At 40.0% G+C, this 23,242-nt stretch overlaps 1 protein-coding gene across 5 annotated transcripts in view; it reads left to right on the forward strand.

Moving 5' to 3' along the window:
• Nucleotides 1–9,967: 9,967 nt before the first annotated feature.
• The window catches only part of NEK1 (NIMA related kinase 1), a 165,437-nt gene continuing 152,162 nt past the window's right edge, over nucleotides 9,968–23,242 (forward strand). For 2 of the 5 annotated variants that reach the window (XM_020997826.2, XM_078148330.1), the window contains exons 1-2: nucleotides 9,968–10,214; nucleotides 13,275–13,340. The gene's annotated coding sequence lies outside the window, so the exon portion shown is untranslated. Of the gene's footprint in view, nucleotides 10,215–12,187; nucleotides 12,272–13,274; nucleotides 13,341–23,242 lie in introns of all 5 variants that reach the window. The other 3 variants (XM_078148331.1, XM_020997823.2, XM_020997822.2) reach the window with 2 other exon arrangements.

Raw genomic sequence — 23,242 nt, forward strand, 5'->3', positions numbered from 1 at the left:
AGCCGAATAACTTACTCTTCTACAAACCCAAAGACCACAATTACTACAGTAAGGACTCATTCAATAAGAATTGCTGGGAAAACTGGTCAGCAGTCCGGAAGAAATTAGGTTTAGACCAACATGTCATACCATATACCACAATAAGCAACAAATGGATACATGACCTAGATGCAAAAGGTCAAATAAATAAATTAGATCAGCAAGGAAGTTGATACCTTTCACAACTAAAGATATGGAAGATTCATGACTCAACAAAAGTGAAGAGTATAAAAGAAGATAAAACGGTCAATTTTGATTATTTAAAACCAAAAAGCTTCTACAGAAACAAGCTCAAACCTGCCAAAATTATAAGGTAATAAATATATATGTATATATATTTTTGGTGAGGCAATTGGGTTTAAGTGACTTGCCCAGAGTCACACAGCTAGTGAGTGTTATGTGTCTGAGGCTGGATTTGAACTCAGATCCTCTTGACTCCAGGGCCTGTGCTCTATCCACTGCGTCACCTAAATGTCCTGGGAATATTTAACTAAAATTTTTTCAACACCTTTTTTTCTGATAAAGGTCTGCTATCCAAGATATAGAAGAGAACTGATTTAAATATATGAATAAGAACCATTCTCTGGTAGATAAATGACCAAAATATATGAATAGGGAGTTCTTAAAAGAAAAAGTTTAGGTTATCACCATCCATACAAAAATGCTTCAAATCCCTAATGGTAAGAGAAATCCTCTGAGGTTCTACCTCATACTCATTAGATTGGCAATGATGGTAAAAAAGGACAATTATTGGAGGTTGTTTAGGGGCATGCCAGACTCAGGGTAGTCCAGAAAAGACTTATAGCTCAAACAATAGTTAACAAAAGGATGTCAACTAAAAAGCTATCACATAGAGACATATTCAACAAAGATATTCCACCACTTACATTAGCCATAACTCCTCATTTCCATATGGAAACAAGTCTGGTCCTAAGGGCAGGGTGTGACTCCAAAAGTGTGGGGATTTTCACCAAGCTAGAAGAACACAAGTCAGTGTTCTACAAGATCAGGAAGACACCTTAATATAATACGAGGCTACCAGGAGACTGCATCAAAGGAGATAGTGCTCAGCCTTCCAGGGCCAATCAAGCTTTGTGGCTTTTCAGCCAAAAAAGTAGTCTAACTTGAATAGCCAAAGGGGTTAAGGTAGTGTTCCTACCACAAAGTGTGTATGTGTGTTTTTGTGTGTGTGTGGTGGGAGATAAGAGAAGGACAAGTATACTAATGCACTGTTGGTGTAGCTATGAATTAGTCCAGCCATTCTTGAAAGCAGTTTGGAACTATACACTAAATATTAGCAAACTCTCTATATCCCTGGACTCTGCAACATCACCACTAGACATAGACCTCAAAGAGAGCAAAAAAAAGAGGAACAGTACCTAAGCATACAAGAATATTTATAGCAGCTCTTTTTGTTGGAATGTAGAATTAGAAACAAAATAGATTGCCATCACATGGGGAATGATTGAATAAATTATAATACATGAATGTAATGGGATATTACTGTGCTGCAAAGAAATAATGAAAGACATATTCAGAGTGAGAGATGAAACAAAAATGTTTGTTTCCATAAAATTGAAACAACCACCAGAAAAACAACTAAGTAAATCTGGATACAGTCAGTCTTATTTTGTTTCCCTGGTAGAAGTCAGTAAGTAGGACAGGTTAAGCTTTACTCAGACTGTGCATGCTTAATAGGCTCATAAATACTAACTTCTCCACCTCTGGGTGGGGTTAAGATGCCATTTCCTAAACATGTCATGTATGTAGGAGAGAGAACATGTCAAGGAGCAAATATGTAATAGGGGTGCCAGGAAAGTTGTATACCTGGAGTACTCAGTCAACGATAAATAGAGGAGGGACTCTGCTGCAGGGAATAGAAATGAATAGCAAACTCTTGCGTGTGTGTGTGTGTGTGTGTGTGTGTGTGTGTGTGTGTGTGTTAGGATACCTGCTTTTGCAACTGTGTAATAAACTGGGCTAATTGCATCCTTCTTGAGTCTGAATGAGTTATTTCTCACAAGAGAAACCTGATTAGACTTATATAAATTGATACATAGTGAAGCATAACTACACATAGTGAAGCAGAACTAAATATGTGTGTGTGTGTGTGTGTGTGTGTGTGTGTGTGTGTGTGTGTGTACCATAGCTGTTGGAAAAGAAGTAAAAAATAGTCAGGGAATGCAGTGATGAGAGGAATCAGTCTTCCCCCTCCTTGTTCACCAGCAGAAAGGATTCTCAATAGCTGCAAGCCTTGGAACTAAAGATCTTCCTTCCTTGTGCTCCATTCTGGCTCTCAGTTCCAGGATTTGGGTTATCTCCACAGACCAGCCAATGACAATCATGTTCACCATCCACTAATCTTAAGCCATTGTAGCAAAACCATCTGCCACAGTCCCACCAGTGCTAGTCCATTTTCGTGGAAGTCTGACTGTTCAAATAGCCCAGGTCAATAAAGGATGAAGCATCCAGGCCAAGTGCATGGCTCCCAGTCTCTGGATCCCTGCAAGGCCAGGCCAGCTCATAATAGCTGATAGGTCTTCTTAGGTTTTTACATGAATATGGGCCTTTTACTGCTCCTGGCTTACTAGGCCAGGATTTCTGAGAGCCCTGCTTAGGCAGAGGATGAATATGGTGACAAGGTCATTCACTTGGAGATGGACTGGAGCTGTAAGACATCTCCCAAAGCATATCTGGGCCTTTGTGTCATGAAGTCTCTGACAGGAGTTTCAGTTTAATTAAGTTAATGTACCGTATTAAGATCAACTTTTATTTCAAAAATTCAGTTTCTGAAGGACATTGGCGATAATGAGATTGGATTAATTTAAAGGGGGAAATCTGGACCTCTTCAAATCATTGGTTATTAATAGTCATTTCTCTCACCTAGCATTTATGGTCCTGTATAAACAGGCTCCTTCTACTCTCTCTAGACAAATTTCAAATTACTTTCCATCATGACCTCTACATTCCAACCCAAATGTTCCCTAAATACGATAATCCATCTCCCACCTCCAGGAATTTGCCCATGACCAAAATATCTTCCCTCCTCAATTCTGCCTTTCAGAATCCTGTATTCAAGTATCAGTTTGAGGAGCCACCTCCTCCATGAAGCCTTCCTTGATATTTGCAATTGTTGAAACTCTTTCTCTCTCCTAAACATACTTTTTGGTGAGTTTATTTGTGTATGTGTTGTCTCCTCATAGGAGTGTGAGGACAGCCTTGATTTTATCCATCCAAGGGGCCTAGAACAGAGCCTGAATAAATGTTTATTGAATTCAAGTGAATTTAAATGGTGCCAAATGTGATCCTACCTCATTTATAATTCAAATGAGAAAATATATGCAAAAGGATATCCAAACCATATTTATTATTACTTCAATGGATTGTGATCTTGTTTATGGTGGCACTTCTTCTAGAAATGGCAGAATGCAAATCTTTCACACCACAATCTGTGCAATTCTTGTCCATAGCTACTCATAAATCCTCCATGTAAGATCAATTTAGTACACTGGAGGGAGGCCTTCTTCTAGGGTCTTAATCTTTTTTGGTGTCATGGACCCCTTTGGCAGTCTAGTGAAGTCTACAGACCTTTCTCAGAATAATGTTTTTAAAGCATAAAATAAATTTCATTAGATTGCAAAGGAACTCTACTGAAATAGTTACCAAGACAGTTTTAAAACAAGCTCACAGATCCCAGGTTATGAACCCCAGCTACAGGGCTTTTAACATTCCACAGGTAATCATGTAGCACTCTTTAAAAAAATAAGTATGTCAAAAAAAAAAAAGATCAACCTTTAGGAAATATGGAAGGGGAGCAAAAGAAAGAAGCGCTGACCAGATTTTCTGTGATTTGGTTCTATAATGTCCCAACTGATAAGATCTTTTATGATTTCCATGAACAATCTGAGAGGCAAAAGAATATCTCCAACAATGTTATCATCATAAGAAATTTATTTTTCAAACAGGAGCCTTGTAATAATTTGGCTATTTCTGTTTAAGTGTATTCCTTTACAATTATTTCTAAATATACAAGTCATTCCCCAATTGATATATGGTCAAAGGCAGTTCTCAGATGAAGAAATTAAAGCCTATAGTCATATAAAAAAATGCTCTAAATCACTATTGATTAGAGAAATGCAAATCAAAACAGCTCTTGAGGTACCACATCACACCTTTCAGACTGACTAACATGATAAAACAGGAAAATGATAAATGTTAGAGATGTGGGAAAATTGGAACACTAATGCATTGTTGGTGGAGCTCTGAAATGATTCCATCATTTTGGAGAGCAATTTTGAAGTAAGCCCAAAGGGCTATAAAAATGTGCCTACCCTTTGACCCAGCAATAGCACTTCTAGGGCTATATCCTAGAGATCATACAAATGGGAAAAATATTTATAGCAGCTCTTTTTGTGGTAGCAAAAAATTGGAAACTGAGAGGATGCCCATCAGTTGGGGAATGGCTGAATGAGTTGTAGTACATGAATGGAATGGAATACTATTGTGCTATAAGAAATGATGAACAGGCTGACTTCAGGAAAACCTGGAAAGACTTGTATGGTCTGATGCTGAGTGAAATGATCAGAACCAGGAGAACGTTGTACACAGTATCAGCCATGTTGTGCAATGACTAATATTGATAGACTTAACCCTTCTCAGCAATACAAGGATCTAAGACATCTCCAAAGGCCTCACGATGGAAAATGCTATCAACATCCAAAGAAAGAACTATGGAGTTTGAATGCAGATCGAAGCATACTATTTGCTTTTTTTCTTCTTCTATTGTGTTTTGTTTCCTCTTTCTGGAGGTTCCTCCTATTGGTTCTAATTCTTACTTACAAGATCACTAATGTGAAAATATGTTCAATAGGAATATATACATATAGCCTATATCAGACTGTGCGCCGTCTTGGGGAGGTAAGTGCAGAGGGAGGGCGAGAAAAATTTAAAACTCAAAGCTTATGGAAGTGATTGTTGGTAATTCAAAATAAATTAATTAAAAATTTAAAAAAATTATTTCTAAATTGTGAAATTTGTCCCTCCATTTTATACTGTAAATACATAACTCACTTTAGCGAGAAATCTAATGGTCCATTAGCTTTGTTATTTATAATAGTATTTTAAATAGTTTGTAAATATTTAAAGATATGAGTAGGTAGCAGTAAATATTTAACTGTTTTCTAGTATATTTAATAGGTCTCATTCAATTCAGCTCAAAGCTTCTTTTGTTGAGGTTTAGAGGTTTAGGGTACTGGGACCCCAAAATCAAGACATGTGTGTCCTGCCCAAATGAATTCAACTCAAGCCTTCTTTCAGCCAAAGACAAGATTTATTAAAGATCAGCCATATTTGGCCAGACTCTTAAGGAAATCTAACATCCAGGATACTTGTAAAGACAAGATGAGGTCCCTAAGTGACAGCCAGGATGGATCTTATATACAGAAAGACCATGGAAGGGATCTAGGAGTGGCCAAGTAGTTTAGGGTGACTAGAGGAGGGGTCTGAGAGAAAGGGTATCATGATGGGAGTGCCAGTAAGCTGGGGTGACTGGAGGATGGTTTAGGGAGGATCTTGATGGGAGTGACAGGAAGGTTGAATGGGTCTAGATAAGATGAAGGATGGGAGGGGGAGGAAGCAGCAATCTGCAGGTAAGACAACAGAGGGCTAGGCTTAATTAGGGTAACAAAGAATTGGGAGATTGGGCATGGGAAAGGATAGTTGATAGGATTATAGCCTCTGGAGACTGCTAGACTTTCTTGACAAGGAGAGTCTCATACACAAATGGGACCCAAATTCTTTTTTGGGGAGAGAGGCAAAGGTCTCGGTTTTGGTCCCTACCCCATCATTCCCCTCTCAAACAAATGAGACTCAAATTCTTTTGAGGTAAGGGGCAAAGGTCTTGGCTTGGGCCTATACCCCATCACTTTGAGTATTTATGATACACTAAGCTCTAGACTAAAGCAGTCTGCAATACAAAGAAGCCCGTCAAACGGCTTCTTTGTATTGCAGATGGCTTTTTATAATCTAGTTGAAGACAATACACAGACACATGAAAAGAGCGAATCATATACTGCTGTGTATTGTCAATGAGTGATCTATTTTTATAATTGATTTCAATTTTGCTTAAGTGCTTTAATCTTGTCATTTTTTAGAAATTTAGAGAACTGAGTTCTCTATGTAAACTGTCTAAATCTCAGAATGAATGCACTTCAACATTTCCAAAAAACAAAAAACCCATTTTCAGAAGAAACAAATTTCAAATTTCAAACACAAAGGGAATTTATCCACTATTTCCAAGACCCTGGCAATCCAGCTTCCACCCTCCCTTCTTAATCAAAGCTTCCCCCTCAAAGGTTACCAATAAACTCTGAATTGTTAAATACAATGGCTTTCTTTTCCTCCTCAACTTCCCAGATCCTTTCATAGCTTTATGCATTGTTGGCCACCCCCTCTAATCACTCCAATTGGGTATTCTCTCCTCCTCAGCCTCCAGAAACAACTTTAGGAAACTTACTCTCTTAGAACTGCCCCATCTAGGTCTCCTTTGCATTGTCTTTGCAACTCAAGGCAAGCCTGCTGGTGACAGACATTTCCTTCCTTCCTCCTTCTTTGTCTTTTTTTTTTTCTGGGGAAGGGGGGGAGGGGGAGATTGGGTCTCCTTAACTTGCCAAGGCTAAAAGTACAACAGCCACTCACAGACCTGATCCCATAGATGATGGGCATGGAAGTGTGTATGTGTGTGCAAGATTTTCTAAGTAGTGGGTAACTGCCACGGATAACTGCCTACTTAAGGGATCCAATGGAAGATTTTTTGCAGTCCACAGTGTGTGTCCTACCTAGCAAAACTTTTTGTAATAACAATTATTTCATGTTGTGTTAGAAAATCTGAAACAAAAATCTACTACAGGAATGTGTGAAGAAAAGCCTTTATTATGCTTCTCTGAAAAGGTCATACCACACCCTAGTATGACATGTGTGGAAGCAGAGCCAACTTTTGAATGGTTAGTAAAATCCATACTCCTCCCATTTGGGCTACACCCTTACTGAACCGCCCATCCCATGTTACTCCTTATCATGTTCACCCCTCCCAATAACATATGAAATGTGCCTAGTTCTGTGCTACTGCTCCCTTCTGAGCTGAGAAGTTAGATTAATGAGTCTATTTCGTATTTGTCTAAGTAATGCTTAACCTTTGTCCTACTTCTGGCTCTTTAACCAAACTACCAGTTCACCCATTTTCAGCCTGTTCTAGAACCTCTGACCTAAAGCTACCTTTTCTCTCAATTTCTTATATGGAAACATAACTGCTTCTTACCTCTCACATAGAGAACTATTCAACGTAAATTCTATTCTCTACCTTTTCAGCTAATTATATAACCTTTCTTACTGAACGAAAGATAAATATTTTAGTTGCTTTGATAGTTTCCTGGAATGTAACAAGAATAATACCAATGTTTTCCGCAGAAAGTATTCTAAAAACTAAAAAAAGCATAGACTACTTCAAGTTTCCCAGTCATGTGACACTATCACTTTTAGATGATTGAAGAGATAAAAAATAGAATAAAGGAGTCAAAGACATTTTAGTCTGGAAGTGTAATTTATTGGTCTTCGTAGAAAGGAATCAGTCAAAGGATAATGCTAATCAGTTATTTTCTAGCAACCTTAACTAAAAGAAATAAACTGAATTCCAGCAAAGGCGTTTGGCAATACTTTCAAGCTGCTATGTTGGCCAAAGAGAGGACTAAAAGAAGAACATGAGTAAATTTAGAATCAGAACAGCAACTGCTCCCTTAAAAATCAATGATAGGTCCAAGACTTTTGCTAACATCTAGGATCTGGGAGTAGTATTGTAAAGCAATCAAAACCAGAAGCAGCCTTAGTAAAAGCAACCTGTGTTTGCACGAATTGGATATGGTAGAACGATGGATGAGTCTCTCTGCATGACATGACACGTCAATATATAACAAATAAGCCAACAGCAGCTAGGGATTTCAGCACTCCAAGAACCAATAATTTCTTCACTCTGGGTCCTCTCTCCATTGGTGCTTACTACACCCTTGGAAGGCAGCACAGGGAAAGAGAACATGATTTTTAAACAAGGGACACAGGTTCAAATAGTGGGTCTTAAGACTACTGAGCCACTGTTCCATCATTTATAAAGTAAGGGGGCTGGACAAAACGACTTCTTTCAAAGTACGTTTTATTTCTTCCACTATAGTCCTATAGACTTAAGACTCCCTGAATCCTGGATCATTTCATAAACTGCTGAAGTTGAAAAAACAAAACCAAACCAAACCTCACCTGTTGATTAGCATCTCCGCACTTATCTGTGTTAGAACTTAGACAAAAGACATTAACTTTATCATTGGCATTTCTCAGTCTTTCTGAACTTGGCAGAACTTGTGCTCCACTAGCTTAACCTTAAAAACCAAGATCATACCTCCACACTACAACAAGATATCAGAGCAGCAATTTAGGGTGGGCTGTTGGGTAAAACAGACATGCAGATGTTTCCAAAAATCTTAGTAGAGGATTAAGCTGCTAAAGCTTAAAACTGCGCTAAGAATTTTTGGACACAAAATAAAATGCAGTTAGTCATAGAGGAAAGCACTAATATTGTTGAGGTCTACAGATTTAGTGGTGCTGAGAGCCCCAAAATGTCCAGAGTAAGATACTCAGGTCCTTGCCTGAAAGAATTCTACCCAAGCCTTCTTTCAGCCTAAGACAAGGTTTATTAAAGATACACCACACTGGCCAGAATCTGAATATTTGTGAGCTATTGGCTAGATTGTAAAAATCTGAGCACCTCGATGGAGACATACAGAAAGACTGTGGGAGGGATCTGGTAGTGGAGAATCTTGATGGGAGTTACTGGGAGGGTAACAAGGAGTTTAGATAGGATCCAGGGTGGGAAATGGCCACAGGCCATCTACAGACAGCAGACAGCTAGACTAGGTTAAGGGTATCAGAACTGGGAGACCTGGCACAGCAGATAAAGATAGGCCAGCTGATAGCATTATGGCCTCAGGTCAACGCCAGAGACTTCCTAGATCAAGTGGGAGCATTCAAGGAGAATCTGTAGACAAATGGGACCCAAATTCCTTTTTGGGGTGAGGGGCAAAGGTCTCCGCTTGGGCTCGTACCCCATCATCATTATTCTCATTATGTTTGTCCCTTATATTCATAACGGAAGGCAATTTAAACTAAAGATTAACGAAAATAAAAATGAAAAAATTTTCTCCCATCCAAGTTCCCATTTACCTCAGGTTAAGAACTCCTGGCCTAGGGTCTAGAGGTTTCTTCTACCTCTCCTCTAGGCCCCGCTGCCTTTCTTTCTTGTAGGTCTTCCTCTACACCTGTTCCTAATATGAACGATAGGAACAATATCTAGAATTTATAGAGCTCAAAGGACTGGACTAGTGCGATCTCACCAGATGCTTACAACCCAGTGAAGTACGTGAAACTGAGGGTCATGGAATAACCTACAAAGCGTCTGATGCAGCACTCGAACTCTGGTCTTTGTGACTCCAGGCGCAGCCCTCTGTCCCCGGAACCACCCCGTAGCGTCCTCTTTTCTTCCAGGAGGTGATGCCACCTCCTCCAAAAACCTTCCCGATTTTCCTCCTCCGCTCACCCCGTCCCAGGCTCCTCATCGCCTGCCTGCGCATCAGCCCTGGCCCCTCTTGGACCAAGGCATCCTCTGAAGTGGGCCCGGGGCCTTTGTGGCTTCATCCCTGGGGCCCCAGGGTCTGGAGTCAGGCGCTTCCTACTCCATCCTTTCCTAGCCTCCCCCTCCGGTCTTCCGGGCCTCCGTAGTTCTCCGCTCCCGCCCACGTGTAGAGCCCCAGAAGCCTCGGCCCCGCCCCTACTCGTCACTTCCCCTCCGGCCTTTCAGGCGAGCGCACGAGGGGGAGGGGCCCCAGCGACGCACGACGTCATCACGTCTGCGGGCGGGGTTGGGGTCCGCTTCTTTCTTTCTCTCTTTGCTAGCCTGTGCCGTAGCTCCGTCTCCGGTTTGGGAGCTCAGCTGGCTGTGGGTGTGGGTGGGTCCAGGAGAGGTGCCCCAGGGCGGGCACGCATTGTGCCACCGCCGCCGGGGCGGGGAGGCAGGCGGGCCCGGGAAGTTGAAGAAACCCTAACTCCGGAGGACGGACGCTGCAGCCGCCAGGAAACCGGTTCGTGGGGCCGGGGCGGGGGGTGCTGCAGGTGTTTGCGGGGCCGTTAGGAGTCCGCTGTCCCACTGCTCGGCCGCTGGCAGCATCTGGGAGCGGCCCTGGGGCCGCCGCCCATCCCTGCGCAGTCACGGGGATGGAGCCAGCTTCGAACTAACCGACCTGGAGACCGCACCAACGCCCGCGCTGCTCCGGGCCGGGGGCCTCTGCTCAGTTTTGGCTGCCCAGCCGGGCGAGGAGCGGGCGCTCCGTCTTATTGACTGACAATGGACGTGGCTGTCTGTCGCCTTCTCATTTTGAAAGGGAGTCCCTGAAAGCAGGGACTGCCCCCTGCACTTAATGGTGCAACAGTAGGCGCTTCAGAATGCTTAATGACAATGCACATGATTGTCCTGGTATCTCTCTCATTTGAACTGGAGCCCCTTGAGAGCAGGAGCACTTAATTGCCTGACACAGAGCAGGCGCTTAATTGAACATAACTTGATTTTGTATACCTGTTGTCTCCTTGTTCGAATAAGAGCCTCTTGAAAGCAGGGATTGTCCTTTGCACTTAGTGCCTGGCACAGAGTAGACGCTTAATAAATGCTTGATGACTATGAAGCTCACAGTCTAGTGGGGGAGATACCATGCAAACAACTTATGTACAAACAGGCTATGTACAGGATAAATTGGAAATAGAAATCGCTAAAATAAATTGTTAGAGAGAAATAATTAAAAAGGATTAGGAAAGGCTTCCCGTAGAATTCCTGTGGGATTTTACCTGGGATTTGAAGGACGCCAAGAGACAGAAATATGTACGGTTTAAATGGGTGGTAATGTCAGAGGTAATGCAGTAGCAAGGGAGAGGGGAGAGAGGAAAGGCCTCCTGCAGAAGATGGGATTTGAAGTACTATGGTGTCTCCCTCAGTCAACAACATTAAGTGGTTACCATGTGCCAGGCTTAATACAGACCAAGAATGCAAAGAAAGGTAAATGCCCTCAAGGAGCTCACATTCTAATGGGAGAGATAATAGTAACTGTCTGTGTACCTGATATATACATATAGACATACAAGGCAGGTGATTTCAGAGGGAAATGGGCCTGCGGAAAGGCATATACAAGAAGTTACATTTGAGCCCAGTCTTGAAGGTTTCTGGCATGTCCCTCAATAACCATATACTAAGTGCTATGTAAAATATAAAATACTGTGAGCCAGACAGTGGGCCAAGTGCTAGGAAAAAAAGGAAATGCAAAATAAAAAACCTGATCCTTTCACTTCCAGAGCTCACATCCTAAAGGGGGAAACAGTGCAAATTACTGTATATATGTATGTGTGTGTGTGTGTGTGTATAGTATTGGCCCGTATACTATATATACACACACACTAGATAAATAAGGTAAATTGATTTGATGGGAACTGATGGTAGTTTTCTTTAGCAGTTCATTTCAGTTGAAGGTCTTTCTTGATCTGCCACTTGCACTCTGTTGATCTTGTTGTGTTGACTGCCTTTCTCTCCCTCTCCCCACACATACATACATACATATGTTATATGAATTCAGCTTTATGTTGACTATATATTGTATGCAAGATCAGTTCTATATTGACTCTATATGTAGTATACAAGTTCAGCTTTTGGAAGTTTGTAGCTGTGAATTGGAAACAGGCTCTGTTTCCAAATCAGTCTTTCCTTTGCCTTCTAAGGGAGTTTCATAGCCAGTGGAGAGAGGACCTAGACTGATGAAATTACAGATTCTTAAAGTACTGAAATATCTGCACTCTTGGAAGCTTGTAGCTAATGTTTATTTTGCAGGTTGCTAGACACATTAGCGGATTGGTAGTGAACTTCAGGGCCAGGAAAACCTAGGTACAAGTCTCACTAACCCATGTGACCCTGGCCAATTTATCTCACTCTCAGTTCACTATACAACTCCCTAAGACTGTCTCTGACCTGTATTTGCATATACTTTTGTGTGTATGTTTTGTTTTCATCTCCCAGGACTTTGTAGAGTATGTGGTACATAGAAACTGAATTGAAAGTTTCTTCACCTGAATTGAGAGGCTTTATAACATTCAGCAACCAGTAAGTTCCTACTGTATTCCTGACATTGTGCTAAGCACTGAGAATATAGAGATAAAAACAATGAAACAATCCCTCCCCTCAAGTAGTTTACTTTCTATCCATGTAGATAACATGTACACATAAGTATATCTTGAATAAATACAAGGTGGGGCAGGAGCTAGCAGGGTGATCAGGAAAGACTTCATTTAGAAGGTGGTGTTTGGGCTGTGTCTTGAAGAGAGGATTCTATGAAGCAGAGTGAGAAGGGAATCCATGTCAAGCAGGAATCCCTGCCAAACACTGAAAGACAGCAGTGGGTGTGTCCTTTATGAGAAACTGAGAGAAGGCCAGTTCTGGATTGTAGAATATGGTAAGGAGACTAGAAAGAGAGGTCCCTGCCAGGTTGTGAAGGCTTTTAAAAACCAAGTGATGGAGACCTTTTGAAAGTTTACATAGGTGAATAGTAATGGATAAGTGTCAATACCAGTTTAATCCAATGCTAATATGATTTATATTTAGTAGTACCTTATATTCCTTCAATAAACGTTTAAGCACCTACATGTGAGGCACTATGGAAGTCACTGGATATTCTAAGACAAAGATGATACTGATTCTGCCTGAATGGATATTACATTAAAAATAAAATAGCTAGGAAAAGGAAAACGGTATTTATGGAATTGCTTTAAAATGTTAAGATTAACTTCCTTTTTTGGTTATTCATATTTCAGATGTTCTAAACCAGACCTGCAGAGCTTGGTAGTAGGTAGGGGACAAAATTAAAATAGGCTAAACTTCTTCAGGCTGCAGACAGGTTAGGCTAGAGACAGACTGATGATGGCTGGTTGCCACAGGTCCCGTGACAAAGAGGGGAGAGTGCACAGTGGCAACCCTACATTTTTCACCAGCCACAAGCTTCAGGCAGTGTGTTATGTGGGCCTGTTCCCACACAAAACCGTTAGAGTTTTCCTGTGGTCGGATTTAGAATGATTTTCTCTTTGTATTCTTGCCGTGTCTCTGTTTATAGGCCTGCCTCACATCATCTGATGTGAGTGAAACCTGGCCCAAGAAGCAGAATTCCTTTATTGCCTTGGTAAGTGTCATATAATAAGTGCTTGTATAATGCATTCTTCTTATGATTTAATAATATTGTGGAGATGACTGAATGGGAGATGAAATCTGGTAGATCAAAAATATATAAATATATAAAATGCTGTGTTCTTATTCAGTCATATCCAACTTTTTGTGACCCATAGCACACCAGTGCTGTCTATGGAGTTTTCTTGGCAAAGAACTAGAGTAGTTTGCCATTTCTCCAGTGAATTAAGGCAAACAGAGGTTATGACTTGCCCAGGGTGACACAGCTTGTCTTCCTGACTCTAGGCCCAGCATTCTATCAACTGAACCACCTGTCTGCTTCTATAAAGTGCATTAGTACTATTTTAAATTGTTCAGTGTTACCTGTAAATCATTTCCTCTTAAAAATTGCTTGTTCAGTATTAAAAATTAAAATGGTTTCTATAAGCTATTTATCATAGATGGATATTTAATCAGGGTTATGAAGAGATATCTTGCTTGTATGCAAGATTTATTGAGGGTAAATTGCTTTGATAAGCACCAGTGATAGCTTCCTTCACCCATTCATTTCAGTTGCTACCTCCTGTAGTAGATCTTTTCTGATTCCCACACCCTGTTGATGATGTTCCAAGTTATGGTGCCAGATCTACACATTTTGTTCACAAATTCTACTTTGTAGCTTGCAGCTGAACAAATCAGGCAATCTTTCCTGTACCTTAAATGCAACATGACCAAAAGTGAACTTATTATCTTTTCCCCGAACTCCCCCTCTCTGCTTAACTTCAGTCTTCTTACTGTCTAAGGTACCACTGTTATCCCAGTGCTTACGACTTAGGTGTCATTTTCAACTCTTCAGTCTCACTCCTCTATCCAATCTCTTGCCAAGGCTTGTAGATTTTACTTTGGAAATAACACTGGTATACACCCTCTTTCTTTTGATACTGCCAACATGATGTAGGCCCTCATGACCTCATATCTAAATTATTACAGTAGCCTTTGGGATTGGTCTGCCTGCCTCAAGTCTGTTCCCACTCCAGTCCATCCTCTATTCATCCATCAAAGTAATCTTAGAGCAAAAGTCTGACCATGACATCCCCTTAATCAGTAAACTCCAGTGATTCCTATCACTTTCAGTATTAGAGAGATGATCTGTTTGGAATTCAAAATGTTTCATAACCTCCCTTCCCTTCCCCCATTTTTCTAGTCTTCTTACACTTTTCTTCCCCCACCCACTCTATGATCCAGTGACACTGGCCTTTTTGCTGTTCCTGGTACAAGACACTTTGTCTCCTGACTCTACATATTTTCACTGCTGTCCTCATGTCTAGAATTCTCTCCCTTCTCATTTCTGCCTCCTGGATTCTTTCATGTCTCAACTAAAATCCCAACTTCTGCAAGAAGCCTTTCCCAATCCCCCTAATTCTACTGCTTTCTTTCTGTTGATCATTTCCAGTTTATCCTGTATATAGCTTGTTTGTGTATAGTTGTTTGCATGTTGTCTTCCCCCAGTAGATTTTTAGCTCCTCCAGATCAGGGATCTTTTGCCTTCCTTTGTGTCCCCAGCACTTAGCTCCATGCTTTATCGTTGTTGTTCAGTCGTTTTCGTTTGCTTCAGTCACTGTGTGACCCAATTTGGGGTTTTCTTGGTGGATATACTGGAATGGATTGTCACAGAAAAAGAAACTGAGGCAAAGAGGGTGCAGTGACTTGCCCAGGATCACACACACCTGGTGTCTGAGGCCTTACCACCTGGCTAGCACATAGTAATAAATACAATGAAAAACATAGACATTAAACATTAACATAGGAAAACCATTAACAAATGTTTATTGATTGCTTCTTCTCCCCTTACCACTACTGAAATTTTCCTTATAGCAAGTAAGTCTTTTAGATTTGTGAGGGGGAAAGTTGCAGCTTCCTTATTTATGACAAGACACTTTTAAAAAAATTTCCTGATGCATAATGTTACATTGATATCAAGCTGACACCTGAGAGGCAATATAGTGGTATAGCACCCTGGACTTAGAGGCAGACAGTAAGCATGTGCGGTTCCGTTCAATTATATTACCTTAAAATAGAGGTTATATTACTTGTAATAATTACCTCACAGGGTTAGTGTGAGAAAATTGTCCTAAACCTTCACTTTTATGTGGCACAGATTTCTGTTAAGTGTACTGAAGAATAATTTGAAAGCATCATATGAAAAAGGCAACTTTTTTTCTAGTAAAATAGCTCACATTTATGTGATGATGTCTAATTTTGTAGATTTCATTCACATAAATATTGATTAAATTCCTCTTATGTACAAGACGTTGTTAGGCCCTGAAGAAAATGCAAAGTCTAGATAAAGGTTGGAGCTTATATGTAGTTGGGGCATAAGACACATTATAGATAACTACAATAGATGAAAAAGTTTTCAGAATAGTATAGGGTGAGACATAGGGGATAATAGATCTTTGCCATCCAATGAAAAAATTTGAATTGGATAGGGTTTCAACATGTGAAGTGGGTGGGTGATGTTCTCAGCACGGGAAATGGCAAAGTCATAAGAGGTACAAGTATATATGATGTGTTTGATAGAAAGCAGTACAGTTTGGCTGCATGTAGAGTATGTGGAAGGGAATAATGTGAGATAAGGCTGGAAAAATTGGGTAGCATTAAATGATGAAGGGCCTTGAATTATAGGCAGAGGAATTTGAACTTTCATTCAATATGCAACAGACAAGCCACTGAAGATTTTTAAATTATTGAGTAACACGACAGTATCTTAATATAGGAGATTATTTCAGTAGGTATGGATTGTGGAAACAGTAGAGACAGGAAAGCCTATTAGAATCCTATTACAATTGTCAAGACAGGTAAGTAAGGAGGAACAGTATTAAGGTCAGCAATAGCAATTGAGAGGAAGGGATGGATGTGAGGTATATTGCAGAAATGTAATAGATAGAACTTGGTAACTAGAGATGAGTAACAGGGAAAAGTGAAAGATAATCCAATGTTTTAAATATGGGAGGTAAGCAAACCATATGGTGTAGTAGAAAGAGCCTAAACTTGGTAACCAAAGACCTGGACTTGTAGAGCTCTGGCTCTATCACTTAAGTGTGAGTACTTGGACATGTCAATTCTGATTCATCTTCCTCTAAATTTATGATCCCTTTCTGGGCCTCAGCTTAATCATCTGTAAATTAAGAGGTTATACTAGATAATCCTGTCTGGAACCAAGTTTCTAATGCAACATTTTGAGATTTTGGGTGAGTTCTGTCTGTTGCAGTATTGTTAGCAGTTTCATGGTTTGTTGTCAGGGTCATCTTCAATGAATTCTGAGTCAGACCATCTCTAATCCAAGTATTGCATTTATTGGAATGAGACCTTCAGCAGGCTGAGTTACAGGAAGAACCAGCAACTTAGTAAGACAATGCAGGCAAATTTACAGTATAGTGATGCTAATCACACAACAGAAATTATGAATATTAAAAGGTAGGAGGGGTTTGTTAAGGGATTAGGTAAGGGGGGAGGGGTCTCAGCCTTGGTGGAATTTCACATGCAGTTACCGACAATGCATACAGAAAAACTCAAGGAGGGAATTTATGTATGGTAATGATATTATAATAAGCCTCTCGACATCATAAATTTAGGTCAGTTCTTTACTATTACTGCATAGTGTTCAAACATCCTGGTTGCACCACTTTCTGATTGGCTAGCTGTTGTGGTCCTGTCTGGTCAAGATGGATAGTTAGGTATTGTGGTCCTGTTTTGGGCCACATGGAGGATGTGCTTGTGGTTGAGTACGTGGACACACTTGTTTAAATATGAGAATTGGATCTGGGCACAGAGGCTAGCTAAAGGCAGTGGCTGTATTGCGTCTGGGGGCCTGTGGTGTGGTTAAAGCCAGATTGTGTGGTTAAATCAGGGCATGCCTGCTGTCAGTGAGGCCCATAGAAAGTTAGAATATTAGAGCTGGGGGCAGCTTTATTAGGATTACGTCAGTATCAGTTATGATATTGGAAGGAAGAGAAAGGTTGAAATAGAAGTAAGATTGGTTTTTGGAAATACTTATTTTGAGGTACCCATGGAAGGTTGAGATAGAGATGTCCTGTATGCAACTTAGAAAAAACATGATTTTTTTTTTGTTTTGTAGATTCCGTTCGGAATTCAAAAGGGAGGGTCAAGAATAGAAAGAGATTTGAGACTCTTCTGCATGGTGGTGGCAGTTAAGGTCAAAGGACTGAATCTGGTTGTCAAGGGATAGAGTATAGAGAATGAAGAGTACCAAGAAAAGATCCTTGAATTAAGGGTTTGAGAGTATGATGAAGACCAGTAGGAAAGAGAAAGATCTAAGTGGAAACCATCATCATTTCCATCTTACAGATGAGGAAACTCAGGCTCAACGAGATTAAGGAACTTGCCTATGGGTAACACAGTAAGGAGTGGTTTTAGCACAGGTCTTCTGACTCCTAAGGCATTGTTCTTTTCATAATACTAAGAGACTGGAATGAAGGAAGTATTTGTTAACCACTCACTATAGCAAGTGCTTTACAAATATTATCTTCTTTGGTTTTCACAATAATCCTAGAAGGTTCTGTTATTATCCCTGTTTTGTAGTTGAGGAAACTGAGGCAGACAGAGGTTAAATGACTTGCCCAAGGTCTCACATCTAGTATATCTGATGTCAGATTTGAATTCAAATCTTCTTGACTATAGGCCCAGTGCTGTTTCTGCTGTGCATCTAACTGTCTCTTAAGTTTATGTGGAAAAAAAAAGATTCTGCTTCTGTTTTAATTTGCTTAATTTTATTTCCCTCTGAGGCTACAGCTGAGGGTCAAAGTCTACCCCCCATAAAGCAGCCTAGCCCTGATTTTTGTCAGTGCTGCATTTTCTTTACTTACCAATTTTGATGTTTTTAGAAGTTTTAGTATGCACATGTAGCTAGTAGATTAACCCCTTTTCTACCACTAATCTCTAACTAACCTCTAGCATTGGCATTGTTCTAAATTCCATTTGACATGAAAGAAATTGTTATGGGAATACAAATACAAAAATGAAATAGTCTTACTCTCAAGATACTTAAATTCTGTGGGGTAGGGGAGAGAGGTTGCCCCATGGACACAGAAAAATATAATTTGAGGAAAGAGATAGTACTAACAGGAATATCAGGAAAGGTTTGGAACTGGAGGTATTACTTGAAGGAAGGTAAGGATTCTTAGAGGCAGAGATAAGGAAGAAATACACTCTAGGTATAAAGGAATGCCTTATTCATATCAATCAATAAACATTTAGCACTTACTATGTTGAAGGAACTGTGCTAAGTACTGGGAATACAAAGAAAGACAAAGGACAGTCCTTTCTCACAAGGAGCTTATAATCCAAAAGAAGAGACAACATGTAGATAAATATGTACAAACTGAGCTGTATACAGGGTAAATAGGAAGTAATTAACAGAAGGATGCACTAGAATTAAGGGTGGATTGAGGAAGACTTCTAGTAAAAGATGGAATTTTAGTTGGGATTTAAAGGAAGCCAGAGAAGTTAGTAGATGGAGCTGAGGAGGGTGAATGTTTCAGGCATGGGGGAAAGAAAGAGCAAATGCCCAGAGTTGAGAGATGGAGTGTCTTGTTTGTGGAAAGCAGTGGAGAGTAAGGCAAAAGAAGACTGGAAAGGTAGAGGGCTAGCTTCTGAAGGGATTTGAATGCCAGTCAGAAGATTTTGATTTGATTCTGGAGGCAGTTAGGGAGCCACTGGAGTTTATTGTGTGAGGGATAGAAGGGTGACATGGTCAGGCGTGAGCTTTAAAAAAATAACTTGAGTGGCAAAATAGAGGATATTTTGGAATGGGAGAGACTTGAGATAGGCAGACCCACCAGCAGGCTTTTACAGTACTCCGGGGATAAGATAATAAGAGTCTTGCACCAGGGTGGTGGTAGTGTTAGAGGAGAGAAGAGGATAGATTTGAGAGATGTTGCAAAGGTAAAATCGCCAAGCCTTCACCACAGATTGTGTGTAAGAGGTGAGTGATAGTGAGAAGTGGATGATGACAATTAGGTTGACAACTGGGAGGATAATGTCGCCCTCTACAGAAGCAGGGAAGAGAGAAAGATAATGAGTTCAGTTTTGGAATGTTGGTTTAAGGTGCCCACTGAACGTCCAGTTTGAGATGTCTGAAAGGCATTTGGAGGTGTGAGACTAAAGGTCAGCAGAAATGTTGGGGCAGGATAGATGGATTTAGAATCATCAGCATAGAAATTATGATTACATCCATGGAAGCCAGTGAGATCACCAAGTAAAGTTGTATGGAGGAAGAAGAGAAGAGGGCCCAGGACAGAACCCTGAGGGACACCTATGGTAAGAGGCATTGATGTAAAGGAGGAGCCAACAAAGAGGGAGGAGAAGAAGCTAACCAGAAGAGGGTAGTGTCTGGAAAAATAGAGAGAAAAGAGTATCAAGGAGGAGAAGTTGATCAACAGTGTCATCCGTAAGTCTTTCTCCAGTCCTGGAATTCAGATGTTGGAAATACCCTCCACCCCTGTAATCTCTCCTCTGATTGGACTCATTGATGTGAATGTTCCCTCTAGTGATGCAATTCACTGTTCATTTTATTTGACTCTTGTCCATGTCCTTCCCTGAGTTTATCATAACAGAGTCCTCCCAACCTACTAGAGTCCTTCCTTTCTTACTCTTGGCATTGTGCAGATACTAGTGGAGCACGTGGGTTGTCTAGTCCCTGAAGAAATAAAAATGAGTACTCTTAGTGGGCAATGAAGAGGTCATAGTAGGGATAAGCAGACTTCGAATTTAACAAAGAAGGAAATAAGTGATTAAAAATATTACCCAAAAAATGTGTGGTTGAAAAAAAAGGGGAGGTCATAGTGGTAAATGAAGAACAAATTAATCTTTTTTTAAATTTTAGAGTTAAATACTAAAACTTATGCAATGAGAAAAGAAAAAGAAGCATAAATTTAAATATTAAAACTTAAATACAAAATAAGGAAAATAAACATATCATGTGCACAGCAGAATATAAGAGAGGATTCAAAATACATAGCAATAAATTTCCATTTCAAGAAAGCCTACATAATAAATACTATGCCTTGTGTTGAGAGCTATCCATCTTTGCTTCCTTGTAAGTTTTCTTTTGTTCTCTGCTGTGTAATTTTTACTTTGTTCTTTTTCCCCCTCTTCTTCGTTCCCTACCCACCCAGGCTACAATTAAGTGTGGATATATTTAGATGTAAAGATGTATACACATACATACATACATACATATATACATAAAGATATACTTTCTCTAACAAATTCTACTCCTGATCTTTGTTTTGTGTTTGTGCATATCTCTTATTTCCTATCCCTCCTGACTCCTCTACTTCACTTCTACCTGGTACCTTGCCCTCCTATTACTTAACCTACCCCACCTCCCAGGATCCTTCCCTTATCCTCTCATTCGCATTGATCTATAACCCCATTTGTCCTATTCTCTCACCCTCCCCTCTAAAGATTCTTCCCTTATCTTCCTAGGGAACTCTCTCTTACCCTCTTCACCCATCCCTATCTCCTTAGCATTTTATTTCTTTCTGAATTTAGAAGACATTTATGTTACTCTAGATATATATGTATTGTTCCCTCTTGAAACCCATTCCTGATGAAAGTAGATTTCCAGAACTAACAGCCCTGCTCCTCCATCTAATTCCTGTGTCAGTTCTTTTCTCTTGCACCTCATTTGTATAAGATAATTACTCATTTTAGCCATTCCTAAATAGTTTTACTTTTTAAAGTCATATCATACTCAGGTCTACCTCAGTCTTTCTTAGGAACTACCCAATTACTAATAACAATCTTAGGCATATGTTTTACATTTTACATACATAAAAAGTAAACAGTCTGTCCTTATTGAGTGCCTTGTAATTAGTCTTTGGTATGTACCTTATATTTCTCTTGGCTCTTGTGTGTCATATCTTCCAATTAAGTTCAGGTTGTTTTTTTTTCTTTTAAAACAAAGTCCTGAAAGTCTTGACAATTCATTAAATGTCCTTTTTTTCTTTTCTTTTTTTTTGGATTCAGGATTATGCTTAACCTTGCTGAGTATGATATTTTCGGCTGCAACCCCAGTTCTTTTGATCTTTGATATATAGTGTTCCAAGACCTGTGGTCTTTTAGTGTTGCCACTGCTAGGTCTTTAGTGATTCCAACTGTGGCACTGTCATATTAAATTTTTTTTCTTGTTGCTTATAATATTTTATCCTTGAGCTGGGAATTTCATAATTTCACTATATTCTTGTAGGTTTTCCTCTTAGGATCTCTTTCAGGTGGTGATTGGAGGATTTTTTTCTCTTTCTACTTTCCCTTCTTATTCTAAAGCTTCAGGACATTATTCTTTTAATTAATTTATTTTGAATTATCAACAATCACTTCCATAAGCTTTTTTTTTTCCTTTGGTTAGGTAATGGGGTTAAGTGACTTGCCCAGAGTCACACAGCTAGTAAGTGTTATGTGTCTGAGGCTGGATTTGAACTCAGGTCCTCCTGAATCCAGGGCCGGTGCTCTTTCCACTGCACCACCTAGCTGCCCCTCCATAAGCTTCTGAGTTTTAAATTTTTCTCCCCCTCCTTCCCCATCTCCCTTCCTAAGATGGTGCACAATCTGATATAGGCTATACATATACATTCCTATTAGACATATTTTCACATTAGTGGTGTTGTAAGAATTAGAAGCAATAGGAGGAACCACCAGAAAGAGGAAACAAAACACAACAGAAGGAAAAAAATGGCAAATAGGGTGCTTCAATCTGCATTCAAACTCCATAGTTCTTTCTTTGAATGTGGATAGCATTTTCCATCATAAGACCTTTGGAGATGTCTTAGATCCTTGTATTGCTGAGAAGGGTTAAGTCGATTAACATTAGTCATCGCAAAACCAATCCAACCAAAACCAAGAACTCTACCCTCCTGTAAGTGCCCACAAGCCAGTGGCTCTCATTTTATTTTATAATTCAATTCCAAAGTTTCCTATCAGGCGAGTAAAAAATAATTCCCTTTTATTCCCTACAGCACATTTTGGCTTCCCTGAGAGAAAGTTAGACCGTTAGGGTCTACCAGTGAATATACTCTAGGGCCTTTATTTTTAAATAACCTCTGCCTTTGTTGTGGGGACATGGTCTACATAGAACCACCATTCTAAGCTGCTGAATGGCTGGGAATACATCTTTTGTCTTCTGCACTAGGCAGACTGGACAAGCTTGGTGTCTTGGTGATCAGTTCCAGAGACTTTGGAAGTTCTTGTTCTCTGTAATGTAATCCTTAATGGTGAAGGTGAATTGGCAGCTGTAAAACTTGAGTTTTATTTGAGCATATCAGATGCGAAGCACTGGATTCTTTTAAATGTCTCTTCTACCAGTAGCAAAGAATGGCACAAGCGCAATCCTCAAGGACACATTTTGCTGGAATGAATGAATGAAAAACTATTTATGCAGCACTTACTGCATGCTAGGTGCTGTGCTAAGCACTGGGAATACAGATAGCAAAAGGAGATAGTGCTTGTCCTCAAAGAACTTAGCATTCGGTTGGTTATGGCAGGTGAAAGATGAAATGACTGAGAGAACAAAGGTTTGAACTTTCAGTCTTATCAATTTATTAAGCAATGCATGCCAGTGCATGACAAAATCAGGACCAGGTCTCCTTAACTTTGGCACTGGACCCCTAATACAAGAGGAGATAGATTTTTATGCATTAAAAACAATAAATCTAATAAGACCAATTTATTAAAAGAAAATAGTTAACCAGGAAACAGAATTAGGTAATCTGATTCCTATTTGGAAGAAAAATTAGAGGCTTTCCGAGGTGGGAGGGGGAGAACAAACAGGTGCAGTTCGTTGAAATGAGAAAAAGAGGTGTCCCACTCCCCCCAACTATCTGTATTCAGTCAAAGGAA

The sequence above is a fragment of the Phascolarctos cinereus genome, unplaced genomic scaffold, assembly GCF_003287225.1.
Source record: "Phascolarctos cinereus isolate Bilbo 61053 unplaced genomic scaffold, phaCin_HiC Scaffold_9;HRSCAF=440, whole genome shotgun sequence".
NCBI lineage: Eukaryota > Metazoa > Chordata > Mammalia > Diprotodontia > Phascolarctidae > Phascolarctos > Phascolarctos cinereus.